This window comes from Lissotriton helveticus, chromosome 1_1, assembly GCF_964261635.1.
Source record: "Lissotriton helveticus chromosome 1_1, aLisHel1.1, whole genome shotgun sequence".
NCBI classification, from domain to species: domain Eukaryota; kingdom Metazoa; phylum Chordata; class Amphibia; order Caudata; family Salamandridae; genus Lissotriton; species Lissotriton helveticus.
This window is the reverse complement of record NC_136057.1, coordinates 2,072,966,716-2,072,987,622: the sequence shown is the minus strand read 5'-3', so window position 1 is coordinate 2,072,987,622 and position 20,907 is coordinate 2,072,966,716. Positions and strand designations below refer to the sequence as shown.

Sequence of the window (20,907 nt, the reverse complement as noted above, 5' to 3'; positions counted from 1 at the left end):
CACGCTCGAAGGCAGAGGCCGGTGCCATGACAGCGCCGCCTCGAGGTCCAGGCGCAATGCCCTCGAAGAAAGAAGAGAGTGATAGACCTGTTACCCCAAAAACCAGATGAACACAGGTGGGCTGAACATATCAACAAAGGGAGAAGACCGAGGACTCGTAGAGCAGGCCAAGAGCACACCCTGACACACCCGACAGCCACCAAGGTGCACCGACTGCCCTGGAGACAGCACCATGGGAGAACCAAGAGTAAGCCGCAGCAAGTATAAACTGAGTATCATCCCAATGCTTTCCCATGTGAGCGTCAATCGGCGTCCCTGGAAACAGCCTTAAGGGAGAACCAAGAGTAAGCCGCAGCAAGTGCAAACCGGTGTCAAACGGCAGAATTCATGGGTGAAGATCAGCACTGAGTGTCCTTCCTCACACCGCCTCAAGACAGAGTCGGCAGTGGCCCCAAGCCAGGCAAGGGAGGATCCACACACTCTACGTGTCCCGCCACCACTGAACCTCAATCTCAGCAAGGCGGAGGCACAGGTCTGTCAAGTCCCTCCCGACATCCAACTCTCCCAGCAAGTCAACACCACCTGTCATCCCGACTCACCCCATGGCTGGCAACCACCATAACGCCAGTCATCAGCACATGCGTCAAACACCACCCCCAGAGTATCGATGGACTAGAGTCCTATGCTGTTGCCACACCAGCCGAGAAAAGACACCAGAGGCTACCTGTTAACGGGTCACACCCCTGAACTGCGGTAGCGAGAGCAAGCATCGGCCAAGACATCTCCACCCTAGAGGGTTGTGCGTGCGACCAAATAACGGCTCCTTGGTGGTCCTGCAGCTGCCCCCAGTCAGCACACAAGCGTAGTTTTCCTGCAGTCCTGCAGCAACCCCGGCAACAGGCCTCTCCAGGTATGAGAGTGAAAAGACGCTTTGCTCCACCAACGGATCATCGGTTACAGCCATAAGGTTCCACAGGGACAGTTGATCAGGCAACACCTCCACAAACCTTCACCACGAACTCCATCCATGCTCATGACGCATCACATTGAAAGAACTGTTTGAATTCACCACAGACCATCACCAACGTCAACAACAGGGAAGCCATGCAAGACATGTCATCACAAGTGAACTGACGCTATGCATCAGACGTCTCTAAGCCAGCGTTTGTGTCCTGAACGCTTCAGGGTAAACTACGAGTGCTGACTTAGAAGGTCCTGCTGCAGGCAGAGTCATCAGCCCACGTCTGATGTCTTCCAGCCACCTGTCTCAGAAGACTGATGGACCCTGTGGTGGTTTAGTTAATTGTTTTGTCCCCACGGTTGGACCAACATTTTGTTTGTTCTTCAATAAAGTTGGGAAGGAATGTAGTGTTCTGCGGGACACGTTCTAGTGTTCTGCAGGAAGCTGTAATTCCAGCCACTCCTTTGAGGGCTGGACACACTGCACCCCCACATCCATCCATCAGGGGTATCACGAGTGATGTGGGCCCAGCAACAAACAGGGCCCTTGTTCACGTGCTCATGGCCAGTTACTATATCACATCCCCTGGTGTCCGCACCAGTCATTTCCTCCCATGCGGACCTGAGGCCCGACACCACACCCACCATCCCCAGAGGCTATGGTGGAGTGGTTTTGCATACAGCCTTGGTAAGATACGTTGTGGATTTTACTATTAACGATTCAGTTACAATGCTGATCTCTGATGAGGAGAAAGAAATAATCACTTTTGCCTGTTACCTCAGTAGCTGTCGTGAATTCCTGCAATCTTTAGTGATGAGGAATGAGATACTCTCTGCTCGCCATCGTGTGGTGAGATCGGCAATGACAGAGTTCTTGTGTTGAGTCCCAACAGAAACGCAATTCACGCAGTTGGTACTGAGCATATTTCTCTCAATGTGAAATTAACCTGACCATGCCTGCATTGAACATCTAGCACTGAGGGAGAGAGAACCACCAAGATTCCATGCTTTCATCACCCCATCTCCTTTGTCTCGCCTCTTCATATGTGTCTCTTCAGCTATTCAAGCCTCATTTTCAGTTGAGGCCATTCATATCAGTCAATCTGTGCATACCTGCCAACTCACAGTTGTCAATGTGTGACACACAACATCGACTCCCATCACACAGTCTCCTGATGAGGAGTTGATATCACAGAGTGGTAGAGAAAAGTCCATGTAGGGGTGTGAAAACACCCGAGGACATGGGCACCAGCCTCAGCAAGATTGTTTGTGGGGAGAAGGGGGCTTGTGGGCATTGTGGGGTTCAAACGTTCCTTGTAGGTACTTCTTGGCATGAGTCCTCACCCCATTCAAGTCCCCGCCCACTCCTCATACGATGAGATTGTACTGCCATTTGGAAGGTATGTTCCATGTATTCTGTATTCAGCTGTTTTATTGGACCACAGTTACAGGATTAGGTTTGGTCAACAGTGTAAACACAGTTCCCGTCTGTGCTTTGGGGAGTTATCATTTCTTCACCTTATTGTAAACAGTCACAGTTATTACTTGATTCTGCTAAAATATTTCCTAGACTTATCACTAGAGTATATCTAGCACCACTGTTGAACTGAATATAGTCACTTGGATTTGAATTCTACACCTCACTTTCTGTGAATAACTCACTTTTTACTTCTGACGTTCCTCATTCTTCCTGTGATATTTGCCATCAACATTCCTGTCTCGGTCTCACAATGCAAGTAGATCAACCTAATGAATTTCCACAAAATAAAGGAGCGCCTCCTTCTTAGACTTGGCTTATTTGGCGTGGTTTCCCCAGACTTTTTATCTCCACCTCCTGTATTTTTGATGCTGTGCTGGATTTCATTTTTGCTGGCTTAGATGCTTTGGGCACTTTGCCACTGCTGTTCAGTGTCAAAGTGCAAGGGCTCCCTGTGTAAATTGCTGTTACCATTTGTTCTCCCTGATTGGCATATTTGATTTACTGATAAGTCCCTATTAAAGAGCACTGAAGTGTGCCAGGGCCTGTAAATCAAAAGCTACTAGTGGGCCTGCAGTACTGATTGGGCCGTCCACATGAGTAGCTCTGAAAAGGTAACTCAGACCTGCCACTACAGTGTCTGTGCGCAGTTGTTAACTGTCATGTCAACTTGGCAAGTGCACCCACTTGCCAGGCCCTATCCTTCTCTTTCATACATGTAAGGCGCCTCTATGGTAGACCCAAGGTACACCCCTGAGCAGGGTGCAATGTATGTGAAAGGTAGGACATGTACTGGTGTGTGTGACATGTCCTGATAGTAAAATACTGCTGATGAGCGGTCGACCTCGAAGCTGGGGAACTAGGTTCAAGTCAAAGCAGCGATGCTCAACATCCTGTGTTTCTGAGCAAATCACTTTATCTCCCCTTGCCTAACAAAAATGAATGTGTCCATCTTTAACGATATTGGTGCTCATGTAAAGCGCTCTGATACCTGATATCCTCGGGTCTAGTTTGCGCTAAATAAAACTCTAAAAAAAAAATAATTGTTTTTCACTATTGAAAGGCTATCTTGCCCCAGGAAATGCTTTGTAACATCTTACAAGTATAGCTTCCTATTGGGTCAAGTTGGAGAACTGAAGGTTAGGCTCTCTGAAGTCAGAATTTAATAACACATCTTTTAATAAAGATGTTTTTTAAGTAAAGTGATTGAAAATGCCACTTTTTGAAAGTAGGCACTTTCTTGTTTAACCATTCTGTGTGCCTCTGCCTGTTTGTGCATTGACTGTCTGGTTTTGGGGTGACAGGGGTTGGGGATGTACTAATTATTATTATTATTATAAAGGCTTTTGTAGCGCGCTCAATTACTAAGAAAATAGTATCCTGGCGCGGAAAAGAGAGAAGGCAGAGCAGAGAGAATCCAGAGCAAAGAGAGGGAGGGGAACCCTATACAGTAATGTTAAAAAGGTGGGTCTTCAGTCCTTTCTTAAACACAGTGATGGAAGGGGCTGTTTTCAAGTGGAGGGGAAGGGTGTTCCAAGCTGTCGCAGCTCTGACAGAGATGGATTGGCCACCAAGTCTGCTGTATTTGAATCTAGGTACAGTCATTTGGCACAGATTAGCCGACCTAAGGGGTCGGTTAGGAACGTAAAGGGAAAATCTTTTTCTCAAATAGACTGGACCGGTTTGATGGACAGCACGATATGAGAGAACAAGGATTTTAAACAAAATCCTGTGAGCGACCGGGAGCCAGTGGAGGGCGCGAAGAGGTTGGCGGACACTGGAGCTTTTGGGTATGTTAAACAGAAGACGCACAACGGCATTTTGAATAACCTGGAGGCGGTGTATCAGATAAGCCGGTAGACCGCAGAAAAGAGCGTTCGCGTAATCTAATCTAGATAGTATAAGGGCGCAAATGACGGTCTCCTTGGCCTCCCTCGGAAGAAAAGGAAAAAATCTGCGTAATGTTTTGAGTGTGGAAAAGCAGACCCCTGTGAGTTTTTTTAGATGATCTTCAAATTTGAGGTCGTTGTTAAACCATACTCCTAGATTTTTAGCAGGGCCGCCGATAGATTTAGGGCATGGTAGGTCGGCAGGCCACAGAGAATCACTAAAGTTGTCTGGAAAAGAACCACACAGCAGGATCTCTGATTTGCTTTCGTTGCATTTTAGTTGGGCAAAGGCTAGCCAACCAAAGACAGATGATAAGCAGGATTGGGCTCCCGACGTATCCAAGTTGTTTTTTGGCCATGTAAACAGAAGTTGTGTGTCGTCGGCGTAAGCCATAATTTTTGCTCCTAACTGTTCTGCGAGATATATGAGAGGGGTAAGGTAAATGTTAAAAAGCAGGGGACTGAGGGTGGAACCCTGAGGGACACCAGTTGTAAGTTTTTTGGGGGAGGAAGCAAAGGGCGGCATCCAAACTTGTTGTGTTCTATTATCTAAGAAGGATGTCAACCAGTCAAGGGCGGGGCCTGTGATGCCTATGGCCGCTAGTCTGGTGAGCAAAAGGGAGTGAGGAACCGTATCGAAGGCGGCAGAGAGGTCCAATAAAATCAGAGCCGCTCTGCCACCTCCGTCCAGACATTCCCGGATTGCCTCGGAAATTTCAACTAGAGCAGTCTCTGTACTAAAGGCTGCTCTGAAACCTGATTGTGCTGGGTGGAGTGCCTGAGAGGTTTTGACAAATTTGTCCAGTTGTAAAAAAGCAGCCTTTTCACATATTATAGCAAGAGCTGGCAGCAGTGATATGGGCCGGAAGTTGGCGGGGACAGTGGGATCTAAACCATTTTTTTTTAAGAGTGGGAGCAGTTTCGCTTGTTTCCAGCAAGCCGGGACGGTAGCAGTAAGAAAAGAACGGTTAACAATATGCGTCACCTCATGTCCAACTGTATCTACAAGTCCCGCAAATACTCTGGCAGGACAAGGGTCAGAGGGATATCCTGATTGTAAGGCAGCAAGAATTTTAACAATGTCCGTTTTTTCTACCGGGGTAAAACTAGCAAACTATTCAGTGTGGTCAGGCATCATGGGAGAGGGAATGGCCAGAGAAGATGAAAAGTTGTTGCAGACAGTAAGCAAATCACCCTGAATTTTGGTGATTTTGTCAACAAAAAAAACAGAGAGTTCTTCGCACCATTTCTCCGAGGAGGTCAATAGAGGTTGAGCGGCACAGGGTGAAACAAAGATTTTTACAATAGCAAAGATTTCCCTGCTGTTGTCGTTGGCCTTAGTAATACGCCCTGCGTAGTAATGGTTTTTGGCAGATCTAATTGCTGCATAGTACTTCTTTTGCGCCACCCTCAATTCCTTTTTTGCCTCAGGGAGATAGGCGTGTCTCCATATCCGTTCAAGTTTTTTACAGCCTGATTTAAGGTCACGGAGGGAGTGGGAAAACCAGGGCTTAGAGGGGGTAGAGCGTAGTCTGCAGACCCGACTAGTTTTTATAGATGCAGCAGTCCCACATTCAATCCATGAGTTGAATGAGCTAACGGCTGACTCAATTTCAAGAGGAAGGGCTGGGCGAGAGGTGACAAGATAGTCAGACAAAATATCTGCGTTAATTTTCTGTGTATGAGCAGCTGGGGGGCTGTTCTCGGCTGGACGGGTCAGAGTCCAGGCAAACCTGATCAGCATGTGGTCTGACCAGGTCACTATCTCGGGGCAGGTCATGTCAATGTTAAAATTAGTACAAACCAGATCGAGGACATGTCCATCTGAGTGGGTGGGCGCCTCAACCCATTGTTTAAGCTGGGCCATGGCAAGAGTTTCGTTTAAGTGGACCGAATCAGGCAAGTCCGGGTTATCCATATGGATATTAAAATCCCCCAGGAGAAGATATCTGGAGTATCTCAAAACCCGTGGGACTACAATATCTTCCAATGCCCCCAAAAAGTTACCTGCATGGCCTGGTGGTCGGTAGACCAGGGTACCTCCTAAGGTAAAATGAGCCCCGAATGTTAATGAAAAGTGAAACATCTCTGCATCAGCTGGGGGACCCTGAAGGTCATGAGAGAATGCCATTGTTCTCTAAAAATGGCTGCTATGCCGCCTCCTCTACCTAAAGGACGATCATTCCTAACAATTTTAAAACCTCGTGGGATAGCTAATTCAACAGCTGGGCCGCATGTCTCGTTTAGCCAGGTTTCTGTGATAAAGAGGAGATCTAGCTGATTGTCACTCAATAGTTCAAAAATATCAGCAGTGTGCTTGACCAGTGACCTGGCATTGATCAAGCCAGCTCGGATGCATCAAGAATCATCAGAATATTGAGTAGGACACTTGAAAGTAGGCAGAAAGCGGAATTTGCAAGCATGACACACCCGCGAGGGAATGTCGGCTACCTCCCATTTATCACTGCATGGGCAGGGGTTGGCTCTTAGTGCCAAGAGGTACTCACGGGAGTAGTGAGTTCTGGTCCTGTAGGGCGTTTGTGGGGCTTCAACAGGGGGGCAGGCGCTGGCCACGTCCGGGACACGGACGGGCACAGACGGGCCCTCCTTTGGCGCTCCTTCGGCGCGCAGACGGCGCGCCCGCTGCGCGTGGCCGCTGCGCGTCTTGGAGTGCATGACTATTTGTAGGACAAGCCCCACCCTCCACTGGACCGCTAACTCGGGTCCCGCAGGGTCCGGCCCACACTCAATATGGCGCCCGACCTAGCCCTCCACAACAATCGGCACTTGAAGCCGCGGTGGAACGGGGCTCAGGGGGACCTTTCACTGTAGACAGCCACTGGGGGGGTTAAGGTGTTCCTGGCCCTTCCTGGATGAGTCAGAGCTGGGCTGAATAGACCCTGGAAAAATTTAGAGTTGTGGGAGGAGATTTCCTTGCACCTGAATAGGGCCTGCCTCCCTTGCGCAATGCTGTCTCAACTCCCTGCGGTCATGCTGCACCAGTGAGGACAGAACTGGGTTGGACTGGGCTCAGAGACCCTTGCACAAAGAGAACAAAGATATTTTGGAGTATACGTATTAGACCTAAACCCCAGGACTTTAGACTACTTCTGGAATCAAGAGGGCCCTTTGCCAAGGAGAAGAGCTGGAGAAACTGGAGGAGGAGTACTGCCCCTTTGCTGTTTGCTGTCTGGGGTTGGCAAGCAGTTGATATTTCTACCAAGGAAACGACAAGTTCTTTGCTGTATGCTGTGTTTCCCTGCTTGAGGAAGATCTCCAAGGGTTTGAGCAGACCTTGCCTCCTGTTCTGAAGTCTCAGTGACACAAAGACTTCACCCCCAGCTCCCCTGAACTTCCTTGCTGGGAGTTCCGACCTGCTAAGAGGTGCCTGTGACTGTTGAGCTTCTGGAGGTTGTTATTTCTGTTGGGAGCTGGAAAAGCATTGCAACTACAAGAAAATTGACACATCACTCTTCTTGCAGCTGTTTTTGTGACGCAGCACCGTTGTGTGAGAATAATCTCCATGTATCGCTGCACCACTACCGAAACCGACTCAGCGCCTGTTGCTGCTGCAAGAACCAATGCATTGAGGGATCGTGGCTGAAGAAACTGATGCAGCAATGCTCGATGCCGCTGCATCGATCGCCGCTGCATCCCGGATTTCCACGCATCGTACCTGTGCGCCAATTTTTTCAGACGCACCCCGCAGAGCAGAAGCAGCTCAGAATCTCAACACATCACTTGCCCCTACAGACCGGATTTGACGCCTCACTTCTGTGTGCAGCAGATTGGTTGCATCGCCTCCCCATGGTCTCAGGAACTGACGCATCTCTTTGTTTTTCGATGCTTCCCATCTCTGCAGCTGTTTGGCCTTTGGAATTTTGTCACACCTACAGGTACTTTGAGAGAAATCACGCATCCATAGTTTCCTATGGGCCAAGTTGTTTTAAACTTTTTTAAAGTCATATGCTTATTACTTGTATGTTATATTTTTGTTTTTTTGTGGTCTTTTTGATTTTAGATAAAGATACTTCATTTTTCTAAACTGGTGTGGTATCTATTTGTGGTGTTATCACTGTGTGTTTTGAATACAAAGACTTTACACGTTGACTTTGGAATAAGTCTGTCTGCTCGTGCCAAGCTACCTAGGGGGTGATCAGGGGTTATCTAAAGTGTGTATCCCCCTTACCATGACTAGAATGAAGGGTCCCTATTTGGACAAAGGTACCTACCTCTGCCAACTAGAGACCCCCAATTCTAACGCTCAGCAAGAGTGGAAGAAATGAAGAACAGAATTTCGTGTATATTTATTTCAATTGACGGCTACTGCATGCCTGCAGAAAGAAAAAAATGCATTATTTTCTAGTATCGAAAGGGCAGGAAGTGTTAAGAAGGCAACCGAAAACAGGACCCACTGAGGCAGAGGAAGAGTTTGATGATTTTGAACAGGTGATGCTGAGATTGGAAGAAAGATTCAAACCCACCATACGTAAAATACGCACTTAAAAGCCTTTCCAGTTCATGCAACTTTGGAGCGACATCAGGTGAAATGCTTAGAGACCAACTGTTGGTCAACACTAATTGCAAAGTATCCAGGAACATCTCTGGATAATGGGTGAATCAACACTAGATGAAGCAATCAAACTGGCAAAGCCATAGAACAATTGACATCTTGTGTTAAGGAAGAGAATGAGAATAATCAAAAAGAAAAGAATAGGTCCAGGGTTGTTTCACGGAAAGCAAATCCAACAAAGAAGATGTGGATAAACAAATAAAAATAAGACTAAATATATTTGCTACAGATGCGAAGCAGTTCCCATGTGTCAAACTATAAGAGCTGTCCAGCAATAAAGAGACATTGCAGTATTTGCCAACATCAAGTGCATTTTGTCAAAATGTGTGGAGAAAGAAACAAGAATGAAAAGGGGCAAGTAGTATGCATTTCTTTAGATAATGCAATTACTCTGTTGCTGATGAAGAAGTGACATCTGACAAAAAGGAATGAAGAAGGAGTGGAAGTTCAAGACAAACCACCCGAGCCACCACTTTGTGTTTTGACAGTGCTCAAAATAGAAATGATGTTCTTGGCGGACTCCGGGTTACCCTTCACAATAATTTTCAGAGACAAGTAAAAAAAATATTTTCTCAAAGAAAGTTATGTTTACTTACTCCAGATGTAAGAGCAGTGGCATGTACTGTAAATGATATAACATCTCAGGGTATTTTGTAACAACTGCTGTCTTCAAAAATTGGTCTGCTAAGATAAAGATCTATGTGGCAAGAAAAGGGATTTGCCTACTTGGTTGGAATAACCAACCAAGTAGGTGACTGTATGAGCAGATGGAGAAGAAAACATGGAGCACAAAATAAAAATAAAATCTCCCGAAGTGTTCCCTTAAGGCATTTAAAAAAGAAAAGGATTTAAAAAAAAAGGAAAAAATTCTAGTTAAACAAAAGATTAGAAACATTCCCTTCACTGTTTCTAAGGCTCTCCAATTACTTTTAGAAAAACTTCAGAAAGAAGGCATTACAAAGAAAAACAGAGGCGATCTAAGAATGTGTGGATTAATGTGCTTTGAATGCAAACATCACGGTAGACCATCGTCTTTTGTCTAAGATAAATGCCCTATTGTCAATGCTGGAGCGTGAGTGTGTCTTTTCTCTGTTAGATATTCATAGTGCATATTAACAGATTGAGCTCACTGAGGAATACAAAAAACCCTCACTCCTTTTGTTACTCCATTTATAGTGTTTAAATAAAGAAGGATACTTTTTGGCTTAGCCTTGGGGCATCAGTTGTTCAATGAATTATGTATCACATCTAAATACATGATGCCAATCTCTGCTTTTTCCAGGATGATGTGCTTGTTTTCACAAAGGCAAAAAGAACAATTGATGGACATAATGCAAAACAATGTCAGACATTCACCCCAATACAGAGATCTGGCACTAAATCCATCATTTGTTTCCTCCCATGCCATTCCAGTTTGAACCCAGCCATATGCAAATCAGTCTTGACCCTGTACCCGATGGGAAAAGTCCAGCCCGAACTGCCAGGTCAGGGCAACCCTGGACTGGAAACAAGCATCATGTCACTGGTTTCAGGGTTTCACCCCTCATCAGCCAGGATAGCTTGACTCCAGTGGCATGGAGAGCAAGGGATCCAAGACTGGGCATACCCATCCTACTCGGGGTAACAGTTCAAAAAGAATAATTGATGGACAGAATGCAGAACAATTTCATACATGTCATACATTAAATTATGTATTTAACCCAGATCTCTTGACTGGTGGTAAATGTTTTGATTTGTTCTGCATTCCATCCATCAATTGTGTGTCTTTTTTTTTCACAAGGAACATGGATGACCCCTTCATTGTTCTCCAAGAAGTGTGTAAAAGACTGTCCACAAAAGGTTTGGTTCTTCGTCCACACAAATGTAAATTGTTTAAACAGTCAGGTTGACTACTTTGGCCATAATCTCTCAGGAGAAGGTTTTTCTCCAAAAGAATCCTTGGTGGATGCCATAAGAAAAGCACCTGCACTTGATAATGAATACTATGGAAAGTGTGTCCGTAATTTTGCCAAGGCAATGGAACCCCTTAGAAAATTTTGCGTAAGGAGTCAGATTTTGTATGGGAGAAGAAATAAATTGAAGCTTTTGAACCCATCAAAAATCACACTGTTAATGGTGCCACACTTCAGCTCTGTGTGAGTGGTAAACATTGAACCATTACTGTTGATGAAAGTGCCTATGGATTGGGGGCTGTTCTAACCCATAGATTCGTAAATAGGTGATGAGCAGTGACATTTTCATCCAAGCCACTGAGTCATACAGAGAGACGATACTGTGTCCTTGAACTTGAGCTGCTTCCATACATTTGGGCTTTCAATAATTTCAGACATTTTATGTGGGGAAGCAGATTTTTACTACACATGGATCAAAAAGCTCTTGCTCAGATTTTATCTCCTAGAGGGGGCACAAAAACACAATACAGACTTTGCTCAAAACTCCTAGACTACAATTCTGATGTGATGCTTGTGTCAGGGCATATTACCCAACCAACTGACTGTTTTTATAGACTACCATGTGATAACATAGAACCAGATGGTTTCATGAATGATGAGCTGGAGGTTATCTCATGCATTGGTGATGCGTGTGCTCTTGGATGAGAAGGAGCAAATGAGATCAAATGGCAACTTGAAAATGAGGAATATGAAACTGTACCCCAGTTTTGAAGGTATGTGTGTGAAGGATGTCCTCGTACAAAACATTTCAGAGGTTCTCTTCATTCTTGTGCTCAGTTAGCAAGCAAACTCAGCATTGAGGGAGATTTTTTTTTGTAATGACAAGAGTATACCCCCTCAGGGACTCATAAATATTCTCATCAGCGATGGTCATCAAGTGTATTTGGGTATGTCTTACTTAAATTACTTATTATGAAAATACTTCTGGTAGTCAGGTATAAATGCTCAAGCAGAGTGCCATGCCTAAAATTGTTTGATGTGCATGTATGCAGTTAATTCCTGGAAAACAGACAATTTCCCCTAAGCAGAATGTTCCATGGCCCGCTGCACTAATAAAGAGAGTTGAGTTAGACATTTCAGGCCCATGCACAAACCTACCATCCAATATGCTGTTGTATTGATAAATAGTGACTCTAAGTGGCCTGAAGTGATGTTTGCTCAAAGATTTTTCACAGGAGTAGTTCTTGAGTTTCTTATGAACATTTTCCGTTGAGAGCTTTACCCTGAATACATTGTTTGTGACAACAGGTTGGAGTTTTTCTCAGTTGACATGACAGAATTCTTCACTAATAAATCATACACAGGTGCTTGAGTAAGATTCAATTACCAATAATGAAGCTTATACGCAGGGTCCAAAAGGAGTCCTACATAAGACTCAAACAAGATATTTGAGGGGTCGACTCACCGACAACTTCTCATGACATGCTTCATCAACAGTGACCCTCCCCACACCAAAGTAGAACAGTGCCACTGTCAGGATAGTGGACCTGAAGAAATTGTGTTATGAGGTCACCTACCCATACCCCAAATTAGATTATCTACCGAAGAGGACTGAATTTATTTTCATATCAGATCACAGCAACACTGAGTACACTGCACCTCGCGCTACAGAAAGACAATACAGAAGAGGACAATGTTTTCAATGGCCTCTTGGTCCACCACAGTATCAACAACTATCCTTTGGATGGAACCCTTTCTCTGACAATGCACAACCACCACCCTTTGGACATTTCCCATGGTTTAAGGCCACCGCTCCTTTAGGTACAGGCAAATGAAAGAATTGTGATCAACTAGTCCAGTGGGGGAAACTACATTATCCTGTGGAGAAGTAAATTTCCCCACCACCCCAATAGGTCAGGATTAAATCCTATTTCCAACGTAGATGCTACATTAGGGAGACAGGCCGAGGGCAGCACACATTGTCATACTGAGACAGCCCCAAGCCCTACGTTCAACAACGAGTCTTTGAATCTGAGTAGGCCCATTAATAATATAGTGATTAATAAAGTGATAAATTGCTGTAGACTCAACTTGCCCCCAGAGGCCATTCCTTTAGTTGCCATTCTTACAGGGGTTCCCGTACTCAGAAAGCATTGCTCGGAAACCACTATGGAGCTGCTACGTAAAACAAAATATTGGTGTGATCAACATTCCAGCAGCCAGACCAAGGTTTCCTCACACATTATAATGGCAAGACGAGTGGGGTGGGCTGGTTATAGACCCAAACAGGTTCCTGGAGACTGTATTATTGTTCATTTTGACAGTGCAGACATAGCGGGGCAGTTATTTATGACCTCAAGCAGGGTCTGGGGGGCAATAGGGCCCTGCCTTTGGGCTTTTTCTATCCAACATCCAAGAGGGTACAGCCACTAGGTAGGTCCTCCAGGGGGGCTTAGGCCCTTAGCGGTCAGACAGGATTGCTCTACTCTCAGTCCAAGCCACATTGAGGAGATTTACGCTGAAACCTCTAATGGGAGCTCAGCCCGTGACCCGAAAGTACCAATCCTGTCTACTGGGAAAGCTGAAGACGGAAATTGTATAGCCTGTCAAAATAGATTCCTCCCTATGTCCTCACTAGATGAAAATTATTGACAGGAGCAGCCTTCTTGCCAACAAAGTTTCACCAGCGAATCTACTAAAGGGAGGGGATAGAAGAGAATAAAATCAATAATTGCAAGATTATCTGCTGGAACTTTGTGGGCCTAAGAAGCAAAAAAGATGATGGATTAACTTCCTAAAAAATGACAATATAGTTACTTTATAGGAGACTTGGGACATGAAAAACAACTTCTAGGTGAATCTGTTTAAATCATAGTGTTCCCATCCGACCTTCTCAGTCAGGTAGAGCAAGAGGGGGCCTTCTTATGTTATTTTCACTCAAACTGTTAGGCACACATAGGAGGATGGCTTTGGGGCCCATAATTGTCTAGCAATTGAATTTACCACTCCTAATTCAGGTAAATTATTGTTTGTTAATTTTTAAACCTCGGGAGAGAGTAGATTTTTGAACGAACATTTATGTAAATTGAAATGTTTTTTAGAGGAGTACCGTTCAAAGCAAACCACTTATTATTCAATTATAATTATGGGCGATATTAATATTCAGGTTTGTGAGTTGAACTGCCAGATCAATGATTTTCTAGGGCTGGAGAACTCCTCCACTCCCCGTTTTGAGCATACTTGGCATGGGGAATGTCTGGGGAAGCTTTTGGCCGCAGTTGACCCTTTTGACCCGAGTTTCATTTATCTCCTCTATTTTACTATCTCAAGTAATATTTTGTAATGCCAAGTGGTCCCACTTCAGTGATCACAATCCTGTAAATATTGTGTTGGACAGGGGGTGTAGTCTAAAAGGGAAAGTAGAAAACCTAGGCGGTGACACAGGCTTGAAAACCTCTGATCAGGGACGGAGGCTAAAATGGGCCAAAGTAATCCCGGACCTTTTATTTCTGGACCTCTGTGTGAAAGTTGATGAAAAGATTGTAACTTGCCTTGATAACTCTATACAGGGGGAGAAGGTAATTACTGCCTTTGAATATATCTGTGCACAGGTAGCGTCTGTGCTTTCCTTACCAACCAGACCTAGGCATAATAATGGCGAGAGTTGGTTCGATAGTAATTGTCCAGAAGCTCACCGGAATTTGATAGTAGCTCTGAAACAGGTCCCACAAAATAAGGCCCACATAGCAGCGTTAAGAAAGCAGAACAAGCTTGCTTTAACCATACGTAAAAAGGAAATAAAGGAGGACGCATAGAATGCTTTATTAGCGGTGGAGGTCCAAAAAGACAGCTCTAGATTCTGGGCTATTGTGAATAAACCCTTCTTCTCTGGAATATAGAATGTCCCCCAAAGAATGTAACATTACAGAAGATCAATGGCTTTCTCATTTTGAAGCCATATGCGAGGCCACTGCTACCTTGGATGTACTTGAAAGTTTAGAACACAGAAGGGAATCACCCCAAATTGCTTTTAATGAGGGCGGTAGAACTAGCAATAATCCAAATGTCCAGTAATAAGAACCCTGGTCCAGAAGGTGTCCCGGCTGACTTATATAAACAAAATCCAACCTTCTGGGCCAAAATTCTGACGAATGTCTATAAAGCGTCAAGTCAGCAGGGCTTTCCATCATCATGGTCGTTGTCCACTATTATTCCAGTTTTCAAGAAAGGGCAGAGATGATGCTATAGGCCGATATCGCTAATTGATTTGACTGTAAAAGTCTTAGGGAGAGTGATTTCAACAAAATGAATGGACTGGCTGAATGACAATGAGGTTTTAACGTGCCTCCAATATGGTTTCAGACATGGGAGGGGCACTTTGGACCAGTGCCTAAATTTACTTTCAATAGCAGGAAAATATCCATTAACCCAAAGCGGGGACATTACAGTTGGCTTTTATGGATCTCTCCTCAGCATTCAACCTGGTAAACAGATCAAAACCTTGGCTTATCCTACTTGACAAGTCTAGTTCACTTCTTGGCTGACTTACATACGGATGTCTCTGCAAGGGTGAGGGTCAACCAAGAAGGTATTTGCACACAGCAGTTTCAATCTGGTAGAGGTGTATTTTTACCCTGTATATAAATCATTTTGGAAAGCTTTTAAACTCATCCAGCCTATATATAGCACGATTAGGGGAAAGGGCTATCCCCGTGCTCCGATACGTGGACAATGCTGTTTTATTAGCTCGTACAGCTGTAGGGCTCCAGAGGCTTTTGGATTCCTGTGGGGCCTATATAAAATCATTGGACCAAGTGGTCAACATAGCTAAATCACATACTGTGATTATGGGCCAGAAATATAAAAGACCTAAATCATTTTACTGTGAAGGTGCAGCGCTGACCAGGGTGACCTCTTATACCTATCTGGGGGTACTATTTGATGAGAGGTGTTCTTGGGTTCCCCAACAGAAAGCAAAAATAAATTCAATGGCATGGTCTACAGCTGCAGTACATGGTTTTGCACAGCGGTTAGGGGCTAAGCCAATTGAAGCCATGCTTAACGTCTATAGGTCTAAATGCACAGCCATCACACGATATGGATCGTCCATTTGGGGTTACAAACCATCGGAGGGGAGTACAGAAAGTCGAAAATACGTTTTTACGTACCCTCCTGTCGGTTCCTCAATCTACCTCAACTTATTTTTTTTTTAGAATTCTTTCGATTAACAATTCTATTCGGCTTCACAGGTTACAGCAAAGAAGGCAGAAACATTGAATCAATTCCAGTCATGATGGCGAGTTACTCAGATACATCTCGATAATTAACAATTGCTACGGAACACTTAGGTCTTCTGTATCTGGAACAATGGGGAACACAGATATTGCCTCTATATTCATTTAATTTACTCCAAATGGAGGACCACTTTCTAGAGCATCCCCGTGACACATAGACAGTTTTTTCACGAAACATGCACCAGTCCATATCTTTTTTCCGAGAGTCCACCTTGGGTGTTGCTCCCGCCCCCCACATTTGTGCTATATTCCACTTGGCCGCCATCTGCCCCAGCGTGACCCAGATTTTGTCTTTAGCTGTGAGATCGGTGGGTTCCCATATGTTCAGTAGGCATCTCTTAGCCTCCATTCGCAAGGTAGCCCCCGGTACTATGTTCATGCAATCAATAATTTTTGACCAATAAGATTGTATGTATTTACATTCTCATATTATATATATGAAGGAGCTTAACAGTCCACATCTCCGTCTAAAGTTGCCGTCTTCCACTTTACCCATTTAACTAGGGTTGGCCTGGTAATATATACTCTATGGAGGATTTTCAACTGCACTAGACGGAACCTAGACGAGATTGCCACCTCTCTTCGGGATAGTACTGCTTCCTGCCATTCCTCAACATCTATTTCTAGCACATCTCTCTCCCAGTGTTTTCTGAGGGGTGAAAGGGGTTTTGGGGTATTATTAATCAGTTTTTTGTATGTCAGGGATAAAGCTTTGTCGGGCATATATCCGTCCAGCAATCTGTCCTCTAATGGCGAAGAGTCTGGTAGGGTAGTGTCCCAGGGTATATTGGACGAAAGTGCATGCCTAACCTGCAGATAACTGTAGTTCTCCAAGCCAGCTAACTCTTAGGGCCAGATGTAGGTAATCTCAATTTACCTATTCTTAAATACCGAATCATACCGATTCGGTATTTAAGAATAGGTAAATGGGATGTAGGTCATTTTTTGTTAAAAATTACCGAATCGGTAAATTTCAGTAATTACCGAATCGGTATTTACCGATTCGGTAATTGCCATTCATTCCTAATGGCCTGGAGGCCCATATTAATGAATGGCAATTACCGAATCGGTAAATACGGATTCGGTAAAAAGGGGAAAACAATGAAGGGTGGCAGGGTGTCACTTTGACACCCTGTTGCACCTCTCAATTATGTATGGGTGCCACATCGCACTGTTGGAAATGCAAAAAAAATGCTTTTTCAAAGGTTTTAATTATTTACCACCAACTTGTAGTTGGTGGTAAATAACGAATCGTTAACTGAGGAATGCACCAACTTGAGTGCTCCCTACATCCTGGATTCGGTCATTTACCGTATCGGTATGTTAAGAATTCGGTATTTTACCGAATCCTTAAATTACTGATTCGGTACCGAATCCTAAAAAAATGTCACCTACATCTAAAAAGGCCAATACCGGTCGGTTTTGGCCGAAATTCCGTAATTTCTGCCGTTACCAACCGGTATTGGGCGACCTACATCTGCCCCATAGTTCTGTTGTAGAGTAGCGAACAAGACCACCTCTCCCTTGTCCCATAGGTCCCCAGCTTTTGATATTCCAATGATATCCCACTTGTCGAACCCCTTTGTGGTGCCCAATGTGTCCAATCGCTCCATCTCCCATAGCGGAATGGCTTGTGTGATCTTCTTATCCCAACCAGACTTTTGTTAGCTGTGTGCCAGACCTACACTGAATAATTATTTGGCCCCATCAGGGAGTATCTCTGCGGTCTCGGATAGAGGGCCCTATGGTCTGTTCCCCCAGGGAGCAGCCATTTGTCTAGTTTATACGTTGGGTCCTCATCTGTGCAGTATGTGCTGTATGTGCTGTGGTTAATTGCTGTTAAGTGGACTGCCCAATAGTACTTCTTGATGTCTGGTAATCCAATACCCCCATCGTACCAACCCAGGACTAGTTTAAGGAAGACTATTCTGGGTCTCCCCTCCCATAGTAAATCCCTCTGTATGCTCTCTATTTATCCAAAATACCTATTTCAGACTACGTCTAGGGTGTTCTGCAATGCGTAGAGGAAATGCGGTAATTCCATCATTTTGAATAATGCCGCTCATCCTATTAATGATAGCGGGAGCCACTGTAGTGGGGGGAGTAGGTTACGCTCGTATCGAAGTTTGGGGTCTGACGTGATAAAGGTACCCAGGAAGCGAAAGCCATCTTTCACTGTTTGCATAGGGCAGTCTTGGGGCAGGGACGGAGGGTCTCCTTTTAGAACATACAGCAGGGACTTGCTTCAGTTTATTCTATACCCGGAATATCTCCCAATGTTCTTAAAAATTTTAAGGGCCTCATTGATGGAGGACTTTGGGGAGGCCAAGTATAGGAGGATATCATCCGCATATAGGGAAATGCGTCTTCCCAATCCACCGCCCACCTGAGCCCTCTGATAAATGGGCTCCAACGGATCCAGGCAGCCAGTGGCTCCAGTGAAAGAGCAAAAAGGAGGGGGGACAGTGGACAGCCCTGTCTGGTTCCCCTGCCCAGCCCATATATCTCAGATTTCTTATTATTGACCACGATCTGCGCCAAGGGCTCTGCATCGAGGAGTCTAATCCCTCCTATAAAGACAAGCCCAAATCCCAGTTTAGTTAAGACAGAAAATAGGTAGGACCACTCTATTGTGTCAAATGCCATGGTGGCATCTAGGGATACCACCACTGCTGACTCCTGGATTGTGTCCAGTCTACCTAGTACCCGGTGAAGACGGTGAAGATTTAAAGCCGTATTTCTGTGTGGCATAAAGCCAGATTGATTGGGGTGTGCTAAGCTGCCGATTAACTGGATAAGAAGATTTGCTAGCGTTTTGGCCAAGATCTTGGGTTCTGCATTGAGCAGGGAGATGGGTCTGTATGAGGAGCATTTGTCCTTAGGTTTACCCTCCTTGTTAATTGTAACTAGCGTGACCACTCTCTAGTCTCTAGGCAACCAACGCTTTTCCCGACTGTCGTCAAACATTGCTCGCAGGTGTGGGGCAATGACATATGTTTTTAGTTTGTACAGTTCTATTGGTAGGCTGTTAGGGCCCATGGCCTTTCCGGATAGGAGGTCTTTGATCACCTGTGCCATTTTGTCATCTCTGAGGGTGCTTTCCAGCATGTTCCTGTCTTCAGTTGACAGGGTAGGCATGTGGATATCTCTAAGCAGATCCACGGAATCCTCCACTGAGAGGGTGGAATTGAACCGATAAACCGTTTCAAAGTAGTTTGCCAACTCATTTGCAATAGCCTGTGGGTCTGTCACTATTTGCCCACCTTCCTCTTCAAGTTTCGGGACCAGTCGGCTTGCTAAGTCTCTCCTATCCAGCCAGGTTAAGAACTTCCCAGCTTTGTCCTCTAGGTCGTATATCCTACCCGCTAAGTCCCACCCCGTTTCCTTAACCAGGTCAGTAGCAATGCTCTTATGTGCGTCTCTTTTTAGTTTCAGGGTATGGAGGTTCTCGTCCGTGACTTCTTCCCTGTCTGTCCCTTACAGATCGAGAATCGCACTCTCCACCTGTTCGAGAGTTTTTCGTTTGTCTTTCTGAATACTGGCTTTCAAGTAAAGTGCCTGCCCTCTCTCCACTGCCTTAAAAGCCTCCCAGATGGTCTGGGGAGAGGCAACCATGCCTACATTTTCGGGAAAGTAGTTGTCGATAGTTTGCACTAGGGAATCCCTGACTATTGGGTTACGAAGGTACCATGGGTTAATGGGTGCATTTCTTCCCTCTCGCTTCCTGCCCAGGACCACCTGAGTCCAGACCGGTGAATGGTCCGATATTCCCCTTGCCATATGCCTAGTGTCATGCATCTCAGCTATCTGGGTCGCTGGGACCAGGAGGTAGTCAATGCGGGAGAGGCTGTTGTGGATCCCTGAGTAGAAGGTGTAGTGGATAGTGTCTGGACGGAATGTTCTCCACACCTCTACCAGGCCCATTGCATCTACGAAATCTTGGAGCCTCATGTGGGAGCCGATGACTCGTGGAGGGTGCCTGTCTAGGAGTCCCAATATATTGAATTAAAGTCTCCCCCCACCACCAGTTGGCCCACCGGGTGTGCGAGCAACAGGGACCCCAGCTCCTTGAACGTACGATTCTGGAGTCCAGGCAGGACGTAGAACGTCACCAGGTTGAGGGTCGAGCCCTCCCACTGCCCCAAAACTGCTGCAAATTTTCCCAGATCATCTACCCACGTGCAGTGTATGGAGAAGGGGAAGGAATTTTTTATCATGATGCCTGCTCCTCTTGATCCGGTGGTAAAGCCAGACAGTGCAACGCGTTTATAGCCCCCTTTGTCCAACGCTTTGCAAGTGTTGCCTACACTGTGGAATTCCTTGGGTGGTACCACCTCCGGGGAATGCCTTCTAAAGTGCTGCAGGACTATGCAGTGCTTCAGCTTGTCCCCCATCCCTTTGACGTTACAATTTAATAGTGTAGAGTGTCCCACCTGGCATATACCCCGTATGACAAGTGTTGCTGGCATTCGTTTCTCCCTTTATAAGACCTAGTTCAGTCGACGTGGCAAATAACAATAACAATACTTCTGTACCATCCCAACTTCCCCCCACCCTGCGCCCCTGCACTCTGGGCCTAAAACTGCCCATTTACTACACTTGCAGAGCGCCTGTCGCCCAAAAACATTACTAACTACAGTTAACTGGAGGGGGGAGGCCGTGCCCTCGTTCTCCTTCCCTGTGTTAGAAATGGTCGGTTCCCATCCTCAGGTTCCTGGTTCGCTGTAAAGTGGTGCTTCAATAGAGAACACTACCAGCTTATTATACGATCACCCATCTGACCCAAGGATCCCATCGCCCCGACATATGCTCAGTGTCTTCC

At 45.4% G+C, this 20,907-nt stretch overlaps 1 protein-coding gene across 1 annotated transcript in view; it reads right to left on the bottom strand.

The window, feature by feature from the left end:
• The window catches only part of LOC144776444 (putative ferric-chelate reductase 1), a 321,596-nt gene that overhangs the window by 221,690 nt on the left and 78,999 nt on the right, over nucleotides 1–20,907 (bottom strand). The window lies entirely within an intron of this gene.